Source organism: Grampus griseus (genome assembly GCF_964374135.1).
Source record: "Grampus griseus genome assembly, chromosome: 19".
NCBI classification, from domain to species: domain Eukaryota; kingdom Metazoa; phylum Chordata; class Mammalia; order Artiodactyla; family Delphinidae; genus Grampus; species Grampus griseus.
This window is the reverse complement of record NC_139013.1, coordinates 33254648-33277108: the sequence shown is the minus strand read 5'-3', so window position 1 is coordinate 33277108 and position 22461 is coordinate 33254648.

Genomic DNA, 22461 nt, shown 5'->3' with positions numbered 1-22461 from the left:
GAGAAAGCCTGTGCTCAGCAAGGGAGACCCAAGACAGCCAAAAAAACAAATAATCTATGAAAAAGAAACTTACAGAACTTTGCTGAAAGCAAAGAAAAGAAAAAAAAGTATTAGAATCCTTACTGAGGTATATTAAAAACAGAATGTGGAGATAAAATGCAATACTATAATGTTAATTCTACCTTGTTTGAATTAACTTACAAGTATTTTTCAATTCATCTAGGAATTAATAGTTATTTTTAGAAAAATGTCTTTGTTATGGTAATTAAAATCCTGAAATATCTGAGCTTCACCATAATGAACTTTCGAAGTCTTAGTCTTAAAAGTATAAAAGGCTCGGATGGTTGAAATTGCAGAAAGTAAGGTGAGCTGACTTCCTCGCTTTCTGTGGCTGTGAATCAAGTGAATCATCCAGTGGGTGGATGTCTCCTTGGGTGTCACAACTTCGGATTCCGTAATCAATCACCCACAGGGTCCCATCTGCTGGCAAGGCATCACAGGAAGAAGAGCAGGCATTTCATTCTCCAAACGGCTGTTTGAAGTTGAAGCTCTCCACGCTTCTCAAAGGGAGGATGCATCCACCCATAAGGTGATGCCACTAGATGAAGTTGGACATGAGTATGGGGCGGTCTGACATGAACAGTGTCAGTGTAAGTAAAATATGTGCCTTTGTTGTGTCCCCAGTACTTCTGAAGTCTGAAAAACATATTTTCTTTCTACCAAAGGAGATGGAAACCTCCTTAACACAAAAGGAAAAATAGAGTTTTATTTTGCTTTCTTCTCCAGCCTTCTTTTCTTCTCGTATGAAATGAAGGTGCCCCAGAAACTTGTAGATTCCAAGACTTATGTGGAACTTCAAGTATCTGTAAGTCATTAAATGACTGCTTTGTACCATACGCACCTTCCATGCAATGAGTCTGTGAAGCAGAAGTGCTTAGCAATAGCCTTAGAATCAGACTGATCTGGGCCAATCTCAACTCTGCCACATTTTGGTTGTGTAGAGTTACGTACAATCCACAGTAAGCATTTTTATAGCCATGGTTCTCTTATTTGTCAAATAAAGATAGTATGGCTTACCTCAGAGGGTTGTTGTCTGGAATAAACATGATAATGTATGCAAAGAGCACAGCACTTTACAATAAATATGAGTTATCTATTTCAGTAATTAAGTTGTTCGAAATAAGTAACAGTAATCTATTCTTCAAGAGAAATATGTATTCTAATACTATTTTGAATGCCTTCAGTTGTAAATATCCAGAAAACTCAATGAAGGATAGTTTGAAATTACAGAGAATTTCATGGATCATGTAATTTAAATATTCAGAGTCAGTTTAGTTATAATTTGATCAAGGTTGTGAATTTTCGTTTTGGTTTTTTTTTTTGCTATTCTCTTGGCTCAACATACTTCCATTTTTCAGCTAAACACTCAAAGCGGCTTCCCTGATGGTTGAAAATGGCTATCGAAGCCCTAAACTTCATGTGTTTGTGTTCCACAATGTCCAAAAGGAGCTCACCATGTTCAAGATTCTGAGAAAAAGTGTTAATGTTCCTCACAGCTGAACTACAATTGAAACCAGCCAATATATCTAGGGGAAGCAATTGTAGTAGTTGGCTAAGATAGATTAACTGAACCAAAAATTGTCACAAGTAGAATATGATTAACCCACTTATACCAATCGTGGCCCTTGTCCTAGAAGTAGAGGTTAAAGTTTAGAGTAACTTCTAATCCTTTGTCCAGGGACAGTTAGGAGGGGACGGAGGACTAGAAATAGAGGTGAATTATATTCTTCAAATAGATTGCATATTTCTGTATCAATAGGACAACGTTTTCTAAGACCCTGTCACTGACTTCTCTCATTTGCAGGACTAACATGCCTTGATATTTTTAGCTTGATGTCTGGAGTTGCAATCATGCTGAGTCCTATTCTCAGGCTCAACCATTACTGAGTTGCAGGATCTTCAGCAAGTCACATCTGATCTCTGCGCATCAATGTTTTCACTTGTGGAAAAAAAAAAAAAAAAAAAAAGAAGGCTGGATTCGATGACTTAAAAATTCTCAATAGTTTCAGGGGTCTCAACGAACCCAACACATTTCTCTTATAAGTAGGGAAATGGCTGTTAAGCAATCTCTCAACTTCTATTCTGGAAATTACACAAACTAACTCAAGTTCCTTTTATCTTTCCTCACCGGTACTATTTTCTATTCCTTTAATCTTTCTGTTGATATTCTATGGACCTGCTACAATTTCTCCATATCCTATTCTCTATATGAAATCTTTAACCAGAAAAAAAAAAAATCTTAGCTATCAGTAATGTCTCCTAAGTAAGGAGAGATCTCTTCCAAGCAATTATTTTGAAACTTGCTTGTGTATTTAACAATGTTTTATTCTTGAAAATTCCCAACGTAGACTATTTTGGCAGGTGCTTAAAATGTTCTGTTGCTTTTTGAGTTTACCGTTATTTTCATCTTTGTAAGATTTAAGTACAATGAAATGTACAATTCTTATTACATATTCACTGAATTTAAACATGAATCTACCTATGTAACACACTCCTTATCAAAAATTAGAATGTTATCATCCCATAATATTCCTCATGCCCCTTACAAGTCAAACAACACTTACATGGCTCCACGAGTTTTGCACTATAGATTAAATTTGTTCCAGAACTTCACATAATTAAAATCATGCCGTATGTGCTCTTTTGTATGAAAAAAACTATCTCTATAATTAAAATTCAATTAACTATATTTGTGCATGTCAATTATTGGATTCTATATTCTGTTTCATGAATCTGTATGTTTATTCTTTTGCCAGTAACACACTGTCTTGATTTCTGTGACCTAGTTATAGAAATACATCTTGAAATCAGTTAGTGTGACTCTTTCTGCTTTGTTATGCTTTCAAGCTTGCTTTGGCTCTTCCACTTCCTTTGCCTTTCCATATATACTTTAGAATGAGCTTGAGGAGGCCCTGCATGTCAGTTTTATAGAAACGTTCCCAACATGTGAGAAGGAGACTTGGGAGAAAGTCTTACATCATGCTGTGGATATGTGGGGTAGTTGTGCCCACTTGGCAATTAAAAATGCAAGTTTGGGGCTTCCCTGGTGGCGCAGTGGTTGAGAGTCCGCCTGCCGATGCAGGGGACACGGGTTCGTGCCCCGGTCCAGGAAGATCCCACATGCCGCGGAGTGGCTGGGACCACGAGCCATGGCCGCTGAGCCTGCGCGTCCGGATCCTGTGCCCCGCAACGGGAGAGGCCACAACAGTGAGAGGCCCGCGTACCGCAAAAAAAAAAAAAAAAAGAAAAGAAAAAAATTCAAGTTTGAACAGTGGTCAGGGTCCTAAAGTTGGATTTTTACAGCATTCTCCAGGAATAAAGAGATAAGATTCTGTGTAATTCTCTAGACTCAATTCTCTCCACTGCTGAGTCCAACAGACATGAAGCTTAATGCTCCAGAAATACTACAAACATTTTATTTCCCCCAAACTTTATGCTGCCCAGTACGCCCTTCACTTTTCCCATGCTGTTTGCCTTCTCCTATGACGGCTTAGTTACACTCGACTTCTTATCAAGAGCCTGTGCAACTTTTAATCATCAGTTTAAATGCTTCCCTTTCTCTGACAAAATTCCAAACTTATCCTGATTCTTGTTCATTCTCCTTCTTGGTTCTTATTTTGCTCTGTAAACACTGGGGTTGATGCCATGTTGCATTTGAATTATTTGCTTTTATGAGTATTTCCCCAATAGACCTCAATAAGTTAAGGAAAGGCAGAGTGCTAGTATTTTTATCTTTTCATCCCTGATTCCAAGCAGCACTTGGCACACAGTCTTTACTTGGAAACTTTTCAAAGATTCTTTTATCTACCAAGAGTTTTCTGTAAACAATATTACAATTAAAATGCCACAGCAGATGTTCCTGGGGCAAAAGTAAGGTAGGAAAGAGGTTAAGCAAAACTGAAAACAGAGAATTCCAAACCAAACTGACACCCAGGTTATAAGACACTGAATCAAACAGGCAGCACTTTCCCATTATAGCCATTTCTGCCCAATTTATAGAGTTTTATATTTACTGTAGCTTGTTTCCCTCTTGGGGTTATACATGTCAATGTGACAAGGTATCATAACCAATGATTTTGCTTATTAGGTAGTAAGATTTGTTAATAATACTAGTTATTTGCAATTATTTTTCTCTTTTCATATTCACCATTATAACCTCAGCACCTAGCAAAATGTCTGGTGCATAAGGAAGACCCCATTTCCAGGTCACTGGAAATGATTATCATGAGGTACAATCGTTTATGTTATTTCTCATTTGAAATTTAAATTTCAGTATTCATTTAACTAGCATTTATTAAAATCGTTTGTTAATAGAGTTTAAAGTATAAACTCTCAAAATTTGTTTAAGTCAAAAAAATCAATTTAATTACTTGTATAGTTAGGATTTGATAATGAAAAAAGATCAAATATATAACCAGATTTTTGAATCAAAAAGTATTTTTAATATTATAGCATTAAATTATAGTTACCATTATAGTCATATTTATTCATGAGAGGTAATTTGATATCTTACAAAATAAGCCAATACATGGTATAACCTCTTGCAGTCTAATTTTTCATGGATGAGCTCTTGCATATTTTATATCCTTGGAGGTTATATTTTAGCATAGTCTAATTACCACTTTCCCTTTATTTCTATTCAGTTTGATACAACCACTTTGCCTAAAATAATTTAATATTCTTATGAATGAGATAGTGTTAAAACTAGCCTATAACATCAATTGCCTTTGTTTATGCCAACAACTCTAGTGAATTAACAACTAGAATGTGAGAACAAATGGCCCTTAGAAAGAAGTGAAAAAATATTCTGCATAATTTTTATAAGATTTTTGAATAATTTTAAATATTTCTAGTTTGAATACCATACATCTGCACTACATATCAGAATCCCTGGTAATCTAATTAATATGGAAGTAAAGAACGTTTTTATCCTTTTTTTCCCCACTGCAATCTTACCCATACAACCAGGCACCATGCTGCCTGATTGGTCCCAGGTGCTTTGGGCAAGACCAGACGTGCTTGATGAAACATCGTACGGCATTTCTGCAGGCTCTGATGCCTCTACAGAGACCCTCAGACAGCTGGCCTGTGCACAAGGGAAGTTATGAACACAATTCCTGAAGGTGGGTGCTTACAGCTGAATCATAATACTGACTCTTACCAGGCATGCTACCTTGGGAGAGTTAGGTCACCTCCCTTAGCCTCAGTTTTCCAATATCTAAAACCTACCTCATATTACTGTCCAGATATGCAAATTAAATGAGATAATCCATGGCAAGTAAGTATTTCAGCCTGGCATGTCATATGGTAAGAATCCAAATATTATCAGCTGCAGTATTATGATCGGCATTGGTCTAAATTTTAGATTATTTATTTATTCTAAAATCAATGATACTCCTTGCATTATATCCTGCATCTTTGGGCAACATAACTTAATAGAATTTAATAGATGTACAGGATCTATTAACTTTGGGAACCAGATCAAGACTTTCCAAAAGGCCTATAAACTTTACAAGACTACACAGGATGATCAAAATACTTGTTCCACGTTTTTCTAGATTTTAGACTCAGCCCTAGCATTAGCAGTGGATAAAATGACATCCACTGATATTAACCATAAAAAGCCATGCTTGCATTAAGACATCGGGAACAACTTAGAAAGCAGAGAAAGGAGAAAAGAAAAATGTGCTCACAGTCACTACCTTCCATTTCATAGCTGGTTGCCTTACTGGGGGAAAAACAACCTGTCATCCATAATGGTCCAAAGCCGTGGAAATAACTATTCACAAAATCATGATTGTGAAACATCGAAAATCTATAACAGACGTTTGTAATTTAATTCTCAGGATGTTCTTGCTAATATATTTACCTTAGCTGAGAGCCTCTCTGAGGCAGAGAGATTCTGCCTGTAGCAAATGTGGGCAGTACTTCAAGATGGCCAGAAACATACTGATTTGCAGAATTCATGTTCTGGTCTCTATCTATCATTGCAAACATTCTCCGTTAAATATGGGCATTAGCCCCACTTCTGCACAATGATTTCATCGTGCTAATGCGAGAGAACAGTGCTGCAATCTGTAATGTCTTCAGCAACCAACCCTAATCAAATAAATCAAAATATATATTTCTTTTCATAGCTGGACTCTGATCTATTCATGTGCTGCCTTAAATACTCATTCTAGGACTCTCAAATCTGATTGATGATGTCTTTGAACAGTTTAGAAAAGGATAATCAACCACAAAGCCCAACTTGAAGCTGAGCTGAATCTCGAAGCCTAAACATCTAATGTGCTTTGATTTATCCTTGCTGAAAAGCTTAAGAAATCCACACTGTTTATGTATGTATCATCATTCATAGGCTTAAAATTTAATTTTCATTACCCAAAGTGTTTCTGTTTGTGGACAGTGCTCCAACTTAGCACCTGGACTTCAATAAAACTTTTTAAATCAGGTAAGGATTTGATCATCCTATGCCATCATTTGATAAATTTCTCTCAATGCTAAGAACTACATTTTATATGTTCCCAGTATTAACTACATATGATTTATTGGTAGCCATGAATTTTACCTTGCAATCACTGAATAACCGGTAATAATTCACTGAAGGCATGGCCATAACATTCGAATGCAGGGTTTTCTAGAATTCCTATGAAACAGACATAATTGTGAAATACCTGTCACATAATACATGTTGGACTGGGGACAGCAGAGGATTTTAAGCTTATTGAGGGGCTCAATTAAAGATACCCGAATGTCATATATTAAGATATCATAATTACAATTTCAGATTCTTCTTCTTTGTTCTCAGCATATTCATTACACAGTAATTGAGAAATTCTGCCTATTGCATGTTTGCATAAAAACATAAATTTACCTTTCCAGAGAACATGCTAGACGTTTGATATGTGTAACTAGCAAATTTTACTTTCCTTACGAGCTTATTATCTCTGGTTAAGAAAACCAGACAAATAAGTGGCCTAATTCTTACTTTCAGCTACCTGAAAGATGATTTGCAAAGAAAATTGTTTTTCACTGTAACATTAATGTTATTGATGACAGGTTAGAAAAACGAGAATTATTCTACTGGGAACTACAGATTGAAGTTGGTAGTTATCAAAGCTCTTATTAGATGCATAAAAGGGCTAATGAGTTCATTTCTGAACTGCCTCATTTTCCCAAAGACAGTGAGTCACCAGAAGACTAGTAACAGACACAGTCAAAAAGGCAGAGATGGGGCAAATGTAGGTTCGTGTGCTGCCCAGTGTTTGGACACATATAACTCACAGGACGCTCTAGTCCCATGTCAAAGATGGGGCCCCAATCAAATATTCATATAAAATACTCCTGTCACTATAGACATGCCCATTCTCATACATCCTGTAGGCAGCAGTAGAAGATTCTAATTCCCCACTTTTGGGTGACAGTGAGATTGTACTTTCAGTTCACTCTCCTCTTGGCAATCATGAAGATTTTTTCCCCCACTACATTCCTACCACTGGGTAGGAACTCAAAAAACATTGCTGAATGAAAAACGTTATCACTGATGACTGGGAAAATTTAGATGGTTCAGAATTTCCTATTCTGTACCATGATTTTCCAGCTCTCAAACTTGCATAAACATACAGAATTCAGTGTTATCTGTCAAGCAGTGGTCCTCTGTTATTCTGGATTAAAAAAAAAATCACCGAAACCTGTATTATGCATACAGTACTTGAAGGGTATACCTGACCTGTTCGTAATATCCAGCAGCAATTAATTAGACTAAGGCAGGGAAAGAATAATACAGATATCTGAAAAACACAAGATACATATTGGGATGAGAAGTTACCATTTCCTTTAAGAAAAAATGCTGGAGTTAAGTTTCTATATTTAGTAAAAAAAAAAAAAAAAGTATATATATATATATATATATATATATATATATATATATATATATATATATATATAAATATATATAATGGTAATAGTTGCCATTCTGCCCATCACTGTGTTTTGCCAGCAGTTATAAGAGTCTATCTATCTGAGGTGTTAATACAATGAAAATACAAACACCTTCCCTGGTGGTCCAGTGGTAAAGAATCCGCCTTATAATGCAGGGGACGCAGGTTCGATCCCTGGTCAGGGAACTAAGATCCCACATGTCACAGGGCAACTAAGCCCGCATGCCACAACTACAGAGCTTGTGCACCTCAACTAGAGTCGAAGTGCTGCAAACTAGAGAGCCCACGCACTCTGGAGCCCGCACCACAACTAGAGAAGAGAAAACCTGCATGCCACAACTAGAGAGAAGCCCGCACACTGCAACTAAGACCTGATGCAGTCAAAAATAAATAACTCTTTAAAAGAAAATACAACCATTTAAAATAAAGAGCTCACTCAGTCAAAGCTCTTAAATCTTTAGGCTGAAAGTAATCTTAGAGTAATATAGCTCAGTTTTTTACTCATGGCAGGTCTTCCCTTCTAAAAAACATTTTTTCCAGTGGTTACCTAGTTTCTTATGTATACTTCTAAAGAAAGGGTAGATCACATTTAGTGGCCTGTGCAACTTTAAATGCTTTTATTATCATCATTATCATTAATAGGTGTTTCTACCCCTTGGACTAACCTGAAACCCACCCTCATATTGTAATTTCCACATATTTTTTGCCCACTTGGCCTGTGCAGAACCACCTACAGATACCAGTCCCACTCAGCTCCAATCAAAAGTCTCCAGTCTCTTCAAAAAACTATCCTTTTTTTCTCCCAGTTTGCTACTTTTACTACATCCGCTGGCAACACAGGGCACAACCAGGACTATAATCAGATTATACTCTTTTGTCCCCAACATTTCATACCTTAGCTCACAGTTATGAAGTTTAATGGACACAACCTAATGCAGAATTCACACTGCCACTACTGAACATGTAAAACTGATAAACTCTTTCTCTCAATGTCAGATTAGCAAAGATTTAAATGTAAGTCACCTAATCGCCATGGCTGCGGGGCATCTTCCTAGCTCATCTCCTGTGCCTTCTGTGTACTTCCCACACCAATCTGGGATTGTTTTCAGTTGACCGCAACCCCTTTTGCCTTTTCAGAGTCCCTAACCCACACACAAGCCTCTCTTAGTGTGCGTTTGGCTGATGGCAGCATTTATAAAGGGAAAAGGAAAATCGATTTTGTCCCCTTCCCCTCTTTCCTAGACATGTTAGGCATCATTATCACCATCACCACCACCATCACCACCACCATCACCACCATCATTTATTCACCTTAATTTTAAGCTAAATGCTTGGCAGAGTCAGTTCTACAAAAGTATTATTATTCTCCTTCTAATAACAAAGAAAAGTTCAGAGAAATGGACACCAGTCTAAGGTCACACTGCTAGTGAGTGGGACAGCTGTTTTACAAACGCACATTCACACCAGTAAATATCAGACTTTCTGTAACCATGTATCTTCAGCAAAATGTGGTATGGCCAGACTTTGTGATTTTTGCAGTCTGGTGTGTCCATACTCTTTCTCTGCCTATTAAAAAAAAAAAAAACATAAAACAAAAAAAAGCTTAGCTGGCTCATTTATCAAAGTAATATTTTTCACTATGTGGTTGTGAGGACTATGCCGTACTCTGTCACACACTTAGCATATTATAATGATGCAAAAGATGTTTACTATTATGTCATCTTCTCCTTTATTCTGATACAGTTTTGTTGGTTGGCTTTATATTTTTCTTCCCCAAGAAAGGAAATGGTCTGGACAGCCTCCCTTGCATATCCACAGACACACTGATGACAGTCCTTCCTGTTTACAATCATTTCCTCCTCCATGCCAAGCAGTGGCTAGAGTCCCACATTCATCTTTTCTTTCTGTTACACAAATCCCACACATATTCAGGACGTATATAAGGCAGGTGCCTCAGTACGGAAAACTTCTGGGTTTTGATTTCTTAGCACCCTAAATATTCAGTGTGTGACCCAGTGATAGGGGGGATTATGGTTGAAAATCGGCACTTCCTAAAGAGACCTAGATATAAGGACAGACAGAAAATAAGATATGAACTTGCAGTGTAATATGCTGACATGTGAGGAAAAATCTGCCCTGAATACGTATGGATACTACATTATGATTCCAAGAGTTGATAATGCTTCTTTCTACAGTACCGTTGAGGATTTACCTAAAACACTTTCCCCAGTTCAGCTCAATAACTCCTGTCATCCTTTTCCTTTTTAAAAAATATTTTCCATTTAAGGTGCTTAGTAAAATACCTCATGATGTTCAACAGTGAAGGTATTCAAGTTGCTTCTTATTTTAGTGTCCTTTTTTTTTTTTTCACTTCATTCCTCATTCCGCACGCTTCCCAGCAAAATGTCTTAAGCAAATCAAAGGAAAATTTTTGGATGCAATTTTTCACCCTCAGAAGCCCCACGTCTTTCTGTAACATTTTAAGGGTAACCTGGTGAATAACACTGATCATATTCTACGCATAAAAGAACATTCACTGAACACACTCTTTGTTTCCCAGAAAACATCAAAGATTTAACGCTACCAAGTATTCTGTACTCTGGGACATCTGAATCAGTATGATGCTCTTATATTCAGGAGAGATATCTGCAGTTGAATAACCTATTTATAAACAGCATTACATATTCTACTTAATGTTAGTTCGCCCTTCATATAAACTTTACTGGGCTAAGAATGCATGATAACACCTACATATCACCATCATGACTCCCTGCATGCCACTCTGACCCTTAGGCCATGGTATGTCACCTCTTACCTCTTTTTCTCCCTTTCCAGTGAAAGAGACAAAAGCATTTGCAACAAGTGGCAATTTGATGTGAGTTAACCAGTCAGTCGTCTTTAAATTATTATGGATACCTTAAGTGCCTGTTATCTGAGAAACCTGAGATGTCAACACAAACATAATATACTTCTCACCCTCACGTTGCTTTCGGTTTAACAGGAAACACAAACAGGTGAACAAATCATTCCAGACCCAGATGAGAAATGCTAAAGGAGACACAAACAATGTGTAACGGACTCATCAAGAAATGAATGGATTACTGTTCCTGCTTGGAAAGCAGAGGAAGTAATATTAGGGAAAACTCTGGAGGAGAGGGGAAGATAGAAAAGAATGTATAGTATTTCCACAGACACATCCCACGTTCTCTCTCAGAGTTTCAGCTTTCCACAAGTACAGTATGCAAAGTGCCCTTTCCAAAATTAGGACTTTTTTTTTTTTTTTTTAAGCATCAAAGCATGAAAAGGCACTGCTGATGATACAGATGTAACACTTCACCATTACTTATCTGGAATAAAATGAGGGTCAGGATGTATCTGTAGCCAGGAAAACCTAGATTCTGGAATTTCTGTCCTGTAACCTTGGACACATTATCACAGCTCACTAGAAGATGTCAGACAAGGTAATATTTAAATATAATTAGATGTCAAAGAGGCAGAGCAGTCTGTGGAGTCATAAAGACCTGGGTTCAAATTCTTGATTAGCTATTAAATAGCTGAATGACATGGGCACAGCTTCCCCCCACCCAAAGAAAGTGATAATAAAACCTGCTCTACAGAACAGTAATAGACTAGAATCCTGTATGTAAAGCACGTGGAACAGTGTGCACTGTATAAACAAGCTACGCTTTGGTAATGCTTACCTTTTACTACTCGTAGCAATAGTAGCTGCATCAGTGGCAACAGGAGAGGGGAGGAGTAAGAGTAATGGCTACTGTGAAGAACAGTTTACTATTCCAGGATTGTGAGCACAGGCATCTTCTTAATAAGATTTCATTTACAACTAAAATCCTTTTTAGCTCTACTAGTAATTCTGTTACCTATCTAATATTTTTCTGCTGTGAAAAATAAAACCTGAGAGGCTCTTTGTAGAGAACAAATATCCTCCAACCACCAGAGTTAAAAGGACACTCTTGGCTCAGGAGCATTTATAATCACAATTCTGATTATTCTAAGACAGAGTCCAGGATTTTCCCCAGCCATCCCACTCGGTGGAGCCATGTTTGTCCATCCAATGATTTCCAAGTATATCAAGGAGATGCCACTCTCTGATTAGGGTGGATTTAACTGTACCTTACACAGCGTGGCAGAGAACACCAGGACTCCTAAGTGCCTTAGCAGAGCTTCCACCTCCCAGGCAACTAGAAGGCATGTCCTGCAAGTCTCCGGGACAGGCAGTGCCTGGGCACACTATACACTGATGACAGAGGGGGCTGTCCCTGCTGACAGCCAGCCAGCCGCCTCCGGCAAACGAGCAGTGGACGAAAGATGTGAGACTAAAAACTAAACCTGTCGTCTTGAACCGACAGAAGCTGTGCATTTTCAGTGCTTTTGAAAGAAAGGTGTGGCATGTTTGCATCAGGTGGTTGGTTGTTATATGTGTAAACGTTCACTTCTAGGAAAACTCTGAGCTCAGTGGAGGTGGCAAAACACTGTGAGCTAACAACCTACTTTGATGTCCACATGCCAACGTCCCAGTTCTGCCCAGACGTGGCACGTATTTATGGGACGTTAAATATGTCAGGTACTGTACTTAATATTTCACACAAATTTCCTTGTTTCATCTTTCTGACACAATAGCGTAAAGGTTAAGCTGGGGTTTTAAAGTTCGAGCGCCCCAGTTTAACCAGGATCTATCACTGATTAGCTTCTGTGATTTAGGGTAGGTTAATTCTCTTGTTTAAATCACAATTTTCTCATCTCTAAATTGGGATAAATAATAGTATTGTTTTGTAACCACTCTAGAGAAATAGGATGGACCCTCATCCAAAATTTGTTTCAGATATTGAGACTGAATACCCCCACACACACACCAAGAGGATCTGAATATATGAAAATGTTTATTACTCAAAGAATGAGGCTTTCTCGGGAGAGCAGAACAGGTTCCCCAAGCTGGCCCTAAGATGGCTTGAGAGATCAGGGAAAGGAGATTGGCTTGGGGTTTCTTTGGTGGTGAAGAAGTAAGGCTGGAGTATACGGGTTCCTCCCATTGGAACTTCCTCCTGGCACCAAAGGAGGGCGCACCCAGCCTTTACAGCTTGCTCAGATGTGGGGCAGAAGGCGAAGAGGAAGAGGCGCAGCTTAAAACCTATTAGCAGTCAAACATCAAAAATGGAATCTGTTTCTTTATTACAAGTGGTTCTTATCGAGATTTGCTGAAATAATTAATGTTTAACTCTTTATGCCCCGTCAGGCACAAAACAACTGGTCAACTTATGTTACCTATGTATTGGTGGAGGCAAAATCATTTCCATTTTACAGATTTGAAAACTGAGGCTCAGAAAGTAACATGACCTACGTTGTTTAGCTGACAAGTGGAAGAGCACAAATTCCAACCCACCTCTTAGGAATTCTAAACACTGAACTTTTAAATACAATACAAACAAATGCTCACCACCACTGCCCAGAGCAAAGAAAAGAAGAAAATACTGATTCAGTATTTGGTTTAGTAATAATTCATTATTTGCTTCAATACACTCAACGCACTCAGAACATTTTATATACATTATATATAATATATGTAATGCTGTACTATATGTATATATAGAGAGAATATTGTGTAGTGCTTCAGTTTAAGCTTTGTAATAGGTAGTGTGGCCTGAGTTCTGGTATTTTCAATTACACTGAGTGACTTAGGTTTGCCATATTTAGTAAATATAAATACAAAACACCCAGTTAAACTTGAATTTCAGAAAAAAATCAATACTTTTTAGTATAAGTATGTGCCACGCACTATGGGATCAGTGACGTACTGCTTGCTCTGGTGATATCACTGGTAGAGATGAACATAAATTGTCCAAACCCTCTACATTTTCTTCTAATTTCCTTTCCAAATGAAGATGTTACTCTTTGGGACAATTAGGACTCCTAACTTAGCTGTAATTTAAAACCTACAAATGTTCATGTCCGTGTACTTCTAAACGTTCCCGTTTTTTATTGCTTGTTTCCATTTTAGAGCAGACAAGCATACCCATACATGTACACAGTGCAAGTAAACAGAATTGCTTGTCATCCGGGGAGCTGGTTCCAACCAAGCCTGTGGTAATTAAGGAATCACATTATTTTAAGACTCAAAAGGCAAATGGTTGATTCTTTTTTTTCTTTCTTAGGGGAATAGTGATTTACATTTTGTAATAACTAAAAAAGCTATCTTGGGATGGAGCAAAATGGTGAATTAAATGCAAATGCTCAGACTTTGATGAGGATATTCCCTCTAACATAGTCTGATTTCTTAGCCTGGAGTCAAAACCCCTTTTGGAAGAAATATGCATGACTCTAGGATTCAAGCCAGCTTGGCATCAAAAGTCCTTCTGTGTGATTTGTTTTATCTGCCAGCAGCTTTGGCTCCTCAGAGAAAGAGAGAAAGGGAAAAAAGAAAAAGAAAAAAAACCCAAAAGCCCAAACTTTCTTTAACTGCTTTCTCCTAACTGCAGGGAAAGCCTTAGTTTGCCTTTTCAGACACTTTGCTCTACTGTAACTATATGAGGAGGAAAAAGAATAACGGCAGAAAAAAAGCCTCTAATTGCTGAGTACAAAATAGCTGTGAAAAAATAACATCTATGGTTTACAAGGTAAAAGGTGGGGATTGGAGCTGCCTTCTCGACCAGAATCTCTACTGAGAGATGCCAGTTCACTGGAATCTGACATTTAAGTACACTAATACACCATCCTAATCTTCGTATTTGTTTATTTCTCTACCGCCATCATGCCTTACTCCGTATCCAAATTTCTTTCCATTCTCTGTTTCAGTCGTCTTGTCAAATTGATGAATTTCTATCCATTTTCCAAAATTCATCTCAGGGGTTAGCACCTCATGAGAACCTTCACTATGTGAAGATTCATATGTCCAGCTAGATGTTTTCCCAACCTCTTCCACGGCACCATATACCATCAATCTACCGCTTACCTCACATTGTTTATCATATGCCCCAATAGATTATGATCACCTTGCATGTCTTATTTTGTTTTATATCCTAGCACCAGTATAGAATGTAGCTAGATGTATTTATTTAAGTGTGCACATGTGTGTGGTTGCTACTTTTTTTTGACAAGGGTCTTATGCTTCATATGAATTGGTAAGGCCCATCAGAATGCCTATAATTTCGCCTGCATATGTAGTAGATATCGTTGTTGCCCCACCCATAGCCCCTCACCCTCACAGTTCCGCTGCAAGCTGACCTGACATCCGGCTGGGGACATCTGTATTTCTCTGCTATAGATCTCACACTGGCAGCTTGAGCCTGCTTTTCCCACACTAGAGGTGGTACAAGAAAACGTCTCCTCCCACTGCCACCACAGCCCTTGTAACGGGATGAATTGTGTCTCTTCCCAAACTAATATTTGAAATCTGAATGTGACTATATTTGGAGATATGGCTTTAAACATATGATTAAGTTAAAATGGGCAGTTAGGGTGGCCCCTGATCCAATCTATTGTCCTTTAAAAAAAAAGTAAATTTGGACACACACAGAGACACCAAATAAAAAGCATGTGACAACACAGTGAGACAGCTGCCACTTTCAAGCAAAGGAGAGCAGCCTTGGAAGAAACCAAACCTGCCAACACCTTGTTCTTGGACTTCCAGCCACCAGAACTGTGAGAAAATAAACTTCTATTGTTTCAGACACCCAGTCTGTGGTACTTTGTTATGGCAGCCCTGGCAAACTATTCGAGTCCTCAACCAGTGAGGTGACAGGAGTTGACATTAAAATGTCCCAGGTCCCTCAAATCCTGGTTGGAATACTGAGATGTGAGTTCTATTCTATTTCCTGGGGAAATAAGTTTCAATTAGCCACAGTGGTCACTAGCTTGATCACGTAGACATCATTGGGCCCTTGCCTTCTCAATCTTGCTTTTAAGATGGCACTGGTGTTTCTCAAGATCTCTTCCCAGATAAACTCCTTCCCTGGCTCTTTCTCAGGGCTGCTTCTCGTGGAACCCAACTAAGATAACACAACCAATTCATAAGTATCTATTTTATAAATACTTCACTTGGTTCAGTATGATTGATTAAGCAACATCTCCAAAGTGTGAGAAACTGCTCTAAGTAAACAGAAAAGACTATTAAAGGCTCAGAATACCTGAGTTTTTCTTTCCTTTTGCTAAATTTTCAGAAATTGACTTCTTCACTATTCCACACCCACAGAATATCATTTTATGAATGTATGAATGATGTGGGGAAAGAAAAGATTTAGGAAAGGAATGTTAATTCAGACCACTTTTACTTAATAATAATTGTAAACATGTATACACGCACCTAAAAAAGAGCCTCGAAATACATGAAGCAGAACCTGACAGAATTAAACTACAGCAGCTGGAGACCTAAATACTCCACTATCAATAATGCATAGAACAACTAGCGAGATCAACAAGGAAAGAGCAGATTTGAACAACACTGTAAACCAACTAGACCTAACCGACATTTATAGAACAATCCACCCAAACCAGCAGAATATGCATTCTTCTCAAGTGTATGTGTAACATTCTCCAGCATAGACCATATGCCAGGCTTCAAACAGGCCTGCACTTTTTTAAAAGAATTGAAACCATGCAAAGTATATTCTCCCACTACAATGGAACTAAATTAGATATTATAACAAAAAGAAAATAAAAAGATAACCCATATAATGAGAGAAAATACTTGCAAATGATATATCTGATAAGGGACTTATATCCAGAAAATATAAAAAACACAACTCAGAAATACAGAAGACAAATAATCTAATTAAAAAATGGGCAGAGGAACTGAGCAGACATTCCTCCAATGTCATGGGCTGAATGTTTGTGTCCCCCAAAAATGAAAACCCTAACCCCCAGTGTGATGCTATTAGGAGATGGAGCCTTTAAGAGGTAATTAGATTAAGACTAGTTCATGAGGGTGGGGCCCCTATAATGGTAGTAGTGCCCTTATAAGAAGAGGAATAGACAGGAATGCTCACTCTCTCTCCACAGGTATGCACTAAGGAAAGGTCATATGAGGACACAGTGAGAAGGCAATTGTCTAAGCCAGGAAGAAGGCCCTCACCAAGGACCAATCTGTTGGCACCAGGTATTATACTTCTAGTCTCCGGCACTGTGAGAAATACATGTCTGTTATTTAAGCCAGTGCAAGCTAAGATATGTAAAGCATATACGAAGATGCTCAACCTCATTAGCCATTAGGAAAATGCAAATCACATTGAGATACTATTGGGTTGGCCTAAAGGTTCGTTTGATTTTTTCTGTAAGATGGCTCTAGTAGCACTTAGTTATCTTCAACTTCACTCGAAACACTTTTGTTAAATTGTATGTGACAGTTGTCATATCAGCGTGCATTTAAAAAAAAGACATCAAAATTGGTGAAGTTTTGTGTAGCAAAACTTCAAGTACTGATACATACTACAACATAGCTGTATCTTGAAAGCACGCCAAGTGAATGAAGACTGTCACAAAAGACCATATTTTTATGATCATATTTATATGAAATGTCCAGAACAGGCAAATCTTTACAGTCAGAAAGTAGATTATTGTTTGCCTAGGGCTGCAATAGGGATGCGGGGGGGAGTAAATGCTAATGGATACAGGGCTCTTTTGGGGTGATGAAAATTTTCTAAAATTAGATTTTGGTAATGATTGTACAACACTCGGCATATTCCAAAAACCACTGAGTTTTATACTTTAAATGCATGAACTGCATGTTATGTGAATTATATCACAATAAAGCCATAAAATTTGACAATTTTAAATTTGTTCAAGGGACTGAGCAAAGACTCGAATGAGACTTCAGGATTTTGTGACATAAACTATTGACAATATGGCAAAAATATTCATTACATGCTCCATAAATAATAAATGCTTATTATGTAAAATATGAAAGGTTTCATCACTTGGGAATATTCTCTCTATAGGTCTCTGCTCTAGCTTCTCTTTTCTTTCCCTGGATATCAGATTCATAAGTGATGAACAATAAGGTTTGATAAAATAAATAACAGAGGTGAAATCACAAAATTCCTCAAGTTACTGGAAAAATCAAAGATCTAATAAAACAAAAAGAAAATCAATAACTCTGTTCAATCAGAATAATTTATATTCAACTGTGTCTCCTTTCCGCATTTTCATACCACCTTGGTAAATGTTTACCTAAAAAAAATGTGTCCACATTTCTAAGGTTCTGGATTGCCTTTTAAAAAATATACAAACATGAAAAATAAATAGATAAAAACAGACAAACATGAAATTTACCATTTCAACCATTTTTAAGTGTACAATTCAGTGGCACTAAGTGCATTCACATCGTTGTGTCTGAACTGCCTTCACAAAGGCTTTAGTGTCAGCATTTGACATACGGCAATGACAGAAATACACCTAAGTTAACCAGGGATCTCAATTTTCCTGGGACAGATTTTGTTTATATCTGTTTCTCCAGCTCAATTATTAATAGTGCCTTTTTTCATCCTGTAAAATGTCCTAATTTGGAAGATACATTTTATCATCACCATATACCCATACCTACTTCTCTCCTGTTTTCTTCTGACTTTCTGCTATTTCTTCATCCTGGAACTGGACTTTGGGACTGTCCATCCGGCAAATCACTACTCATCATTGATTCTATTCAGGTCACTTGCCCTTTGCTACCTTCTTTAAACTCTCAAAGATCTAACCTCTCTCTAGTCTGTGTCTCCTCTCCATTTTTTTATGTAAGTTTACTAAGGTAATTAGGTCTTTCCCACCATGCTAGAAAGGCCTCCACATTAGAATTATGCCTAAAAAATCATTTTTGCACTCTCTACTTCTTATACAGTGCATGACACTGAACAGACTCAAACGCTTATTGAATGAATATTTAATGATTTATGTTTTGCACGTCTAATTCTAGAGAGGTGGTGAATACGCAACAATATTTCTCAGAGGATTCCTATACAGTGTTTGATTACCTCTTAAATAACCACACACACACACACACACACACACACACACACACACACACACACAAAAACCTCCCTTCCCCATGGCTACTGAATAAAGAAATAAGCTACTCATAAAGCTTGTCAAAGTACTACTTCCCACGGGAGAATTTTGCACTTCTCTCTCATTTATCTAGGCATGTGCTGAGGCTTTTGACCCATTTAGCATAGATAAATGACCCATGATGTGAAATTTCCCAACAGTTTAATAATGCATTTAACTCAAAGTGACATTTGCTTGCAGCTGCCTTGAAGCACATTGGAGGCGATATATGTCTCTTTGAAATGATGGATGGTGAGGAGGCATGCCTGCATGAGAGAGCCACCACCCATCTCCCCTAGGGAAGAAGTGAGGAAATCCTCTTTGAATTGCCTGCAGCGAATCCAGAGCTTTTGAGACAATTTAATATGTACATTTTCCAGTATCATGTACCGTTATGACCATCAGATTAATTGTAGTATGAAGCTTTTTGTATCCTGTATAATACTTTCTTTTCTGTGATACATTTAAAAGGTTGTACTGATTTCACCTTACAAAAGATCAAGAGCAGAACTTCTTTACTTATTAAAAACACTTTCATAATCCACATAATTTAGTTGTGGCAAAATTGTTTTGCATGTTTTTAAAATCATATGCCATGGAAGAGAAATTTTTGCCTTGTTTTTGTTAAATTCAATGATCACTAAGTCAATAAATCCAAACAGGTTGTTCATCATGTTCAATATTATAGTCAAAAAAGGAAGATGAAAGAGGACGAACTTCCTAATTTGCGATTGCACCTTCTTTCTTAGAAAGACATTCCACATTTTGTGTAACAATATCTGTTATGTGGTAAACATTAAGAACAAAGAAGTTTCCTTTTTTCTTATCACATAATCTTATGTAGACATATTTATAACTTTTTGGAGGATACAATAAGTAATGGCAAAATGTTTTGAACTGTTCTATATCTATAAATTGTTTTATTCAACCATATTTTTTTGAGCATTTATAAGTGAACCCAGAAATGCTGAAAGAAAGAATAACATCAATGAAAACAATCCTTAGGGTGCTTTCTTTGTTTTATGGACTATTTATTCTGATAGAAAACCTGTAAGTCTCACAGTTGCATCTACTCTGAAAATGATGTTTTATGATATTGTAGCAATGTGAGAGAGGAGACGGACAACATGATTTAACAGCATGAAGAGAACAAATGGGCATTAACTGTATCATTCCAGCAGAAACACTCCTAATATCTTAACTGAAGAAGGGTGAGCAGAGGAAATGGCAGGCCAATTACAGTGATTACAGCAGCTGCAAATATGTGTGGCTACCTTCATGCTTCAATGGTGCTGGAATTATGTTTCTAAGAAATGCTATATGCAGGCAACCTCATTCTTATTTCAATCCTGCTGTTTATTTCCTGCCATTTTAACACACATTCTTATGCGTGGAGTAATGCTATATGTTATACCACATAATGGGGTACCCGTGATGAACTCTCATCAAAGTAATGGAAGTTTTAAAAGATCATTTTACACATTTTTCTAGTTTGGTCAAAATGCAGTCAGTCTTTATAAAATCAATTTGTGCTAACAGGGCGCTTTCACAAATGTACCTGCCTACACATATATCCACTATCTGACTGTAAGGCCTGGGATGAAATTGTGAAAGAATGATCAAGGGTGACCTGCCCATAATTATGCCGTAAGACTGTATGTCCTTTACCATCTCTGTATGAGCATATAATTGAGAATTATATGGGTACTTATATGGGTAAAATTACATGGGTGTTACATGGGGAACTGTATGGGTATTTCAATGTTAGGAAGATGTTTCACTTTTTACCTTGTTATTACTGTTAGTATCCATTAAATATCCTAATTTTGTACATGTGGACATAAGAAATGACTGGTTGAATTTTCTGGTGAATTAGATTCCATAAAGAGTTGATCTCTGGGACAGAATCTTTTAAAATCGTCTCCTCTCATTCTCATCAGGTAGAGGTCACTGGTCATCCATACTTGGGACATGCACTTTCCTCTTTTTCTCCTTCTAAACTGCACTTCAGGAAAATAACTCTGATGTGCAGAGGATGACCTGAAGGTACCAGACTGGAGCTGGAGGCAGGGGTCCTGGAGAGAGGGTAGTACTACTCATTAGGGGAACACTACTGGGATAGATTAAGCCAGATAAGATGAGGGTCTGATGCAATAATGCTGAGAGTCGGTGAGGTACCTAAGGAAAAAAATGACCAGAATTTTGTAACTAATAAAAGTGGGGCTGAGGAGAGACTGAGAAATCTAGAATGATTTCCATACACTGATTGAGTGAGATGGGGAATAGTGACACTATTATTGAGATAAGGAATACAATTGGAAAATCAAGATAGTTTTAGATGAAGATAATGAGTTCAATTCTGAATATGAGTTTAAAGTAGCAATGAAATATTTTTCTGCAAAGACTAATGTTCTCTCACTCCCAAGAAAAACAGGGAAGGTTAAAGAAAAGAGCTAGGGATTCTTCTGAAGGCTAGAAAATGCATCTACACCTTCAATCATCCTTGAAATATTCTGAGAACAAATTATTTACGCTAAGAAAATGACTTCTCTTCACCACATAATTATTCCTCTGATCTTCTTTAATGGACCATTTGGTTATCCTAAAAAATATCGTATTTTGGTGTTTTAATTAATACCAACACATTATTGCTTAGCTAGACATTTAAACAATTTTTAAGTAATTAGATTCGGAATATTGAAAGCTTTCTGGCAATTAAAGTAATAATTCATTTCTACTCACTTAGGCACCTGGAGTGTGCTGAAAAAAGGTAATTATATTCATTGTACATTTACATGCTATGCATATCCTGGTAAGCATTCTGCAGGAAAGTGTTACAGGAAGACACAGGTGCTTAAATTAATAAACATTAGGAAATCAGCGAGAGAATTTAACTACACTAGTTATTGTTTCCAAACTAATTATTTAGTAATTGAATATCTCTATACACCTGGCCCCAAATCAAAAGATTCCATGACCTCATGGGGTTTGACCTCATATTTGATCATTTAATATCAAATTTGCATAGTACAGGGCAGTGAACTGGGTAGTTGTTGGAGGGCAATATAAATTTCCCTAAGCTCTCCACAAAGTTCACAAATCAACACATTCACACTTGTAAAACAGGGTGTAATTAATTGTTAAGAAGCCTCGTTAGTACTTCAAACCTAAGAACAAACAAGGTTTGTTGCAGACACTAAGATCCCTGGCAGAACTTTTGAAAGAAGTATTAACTGAGTGATTACCCATGGGCTTGACATAATAATTGTAATATTCTCAGCTTTGGGACAATACTGTTCCCTTGCTTTAAGATCTGTCCAAAGGCTAGAACCTCCGGAGGCCTTTTATTTTTACCCTGAGTATTGGCATTCTGAAAATTTCAGTGTGTTTGTGAGACATTCCAGGGGATTCCTTCCAC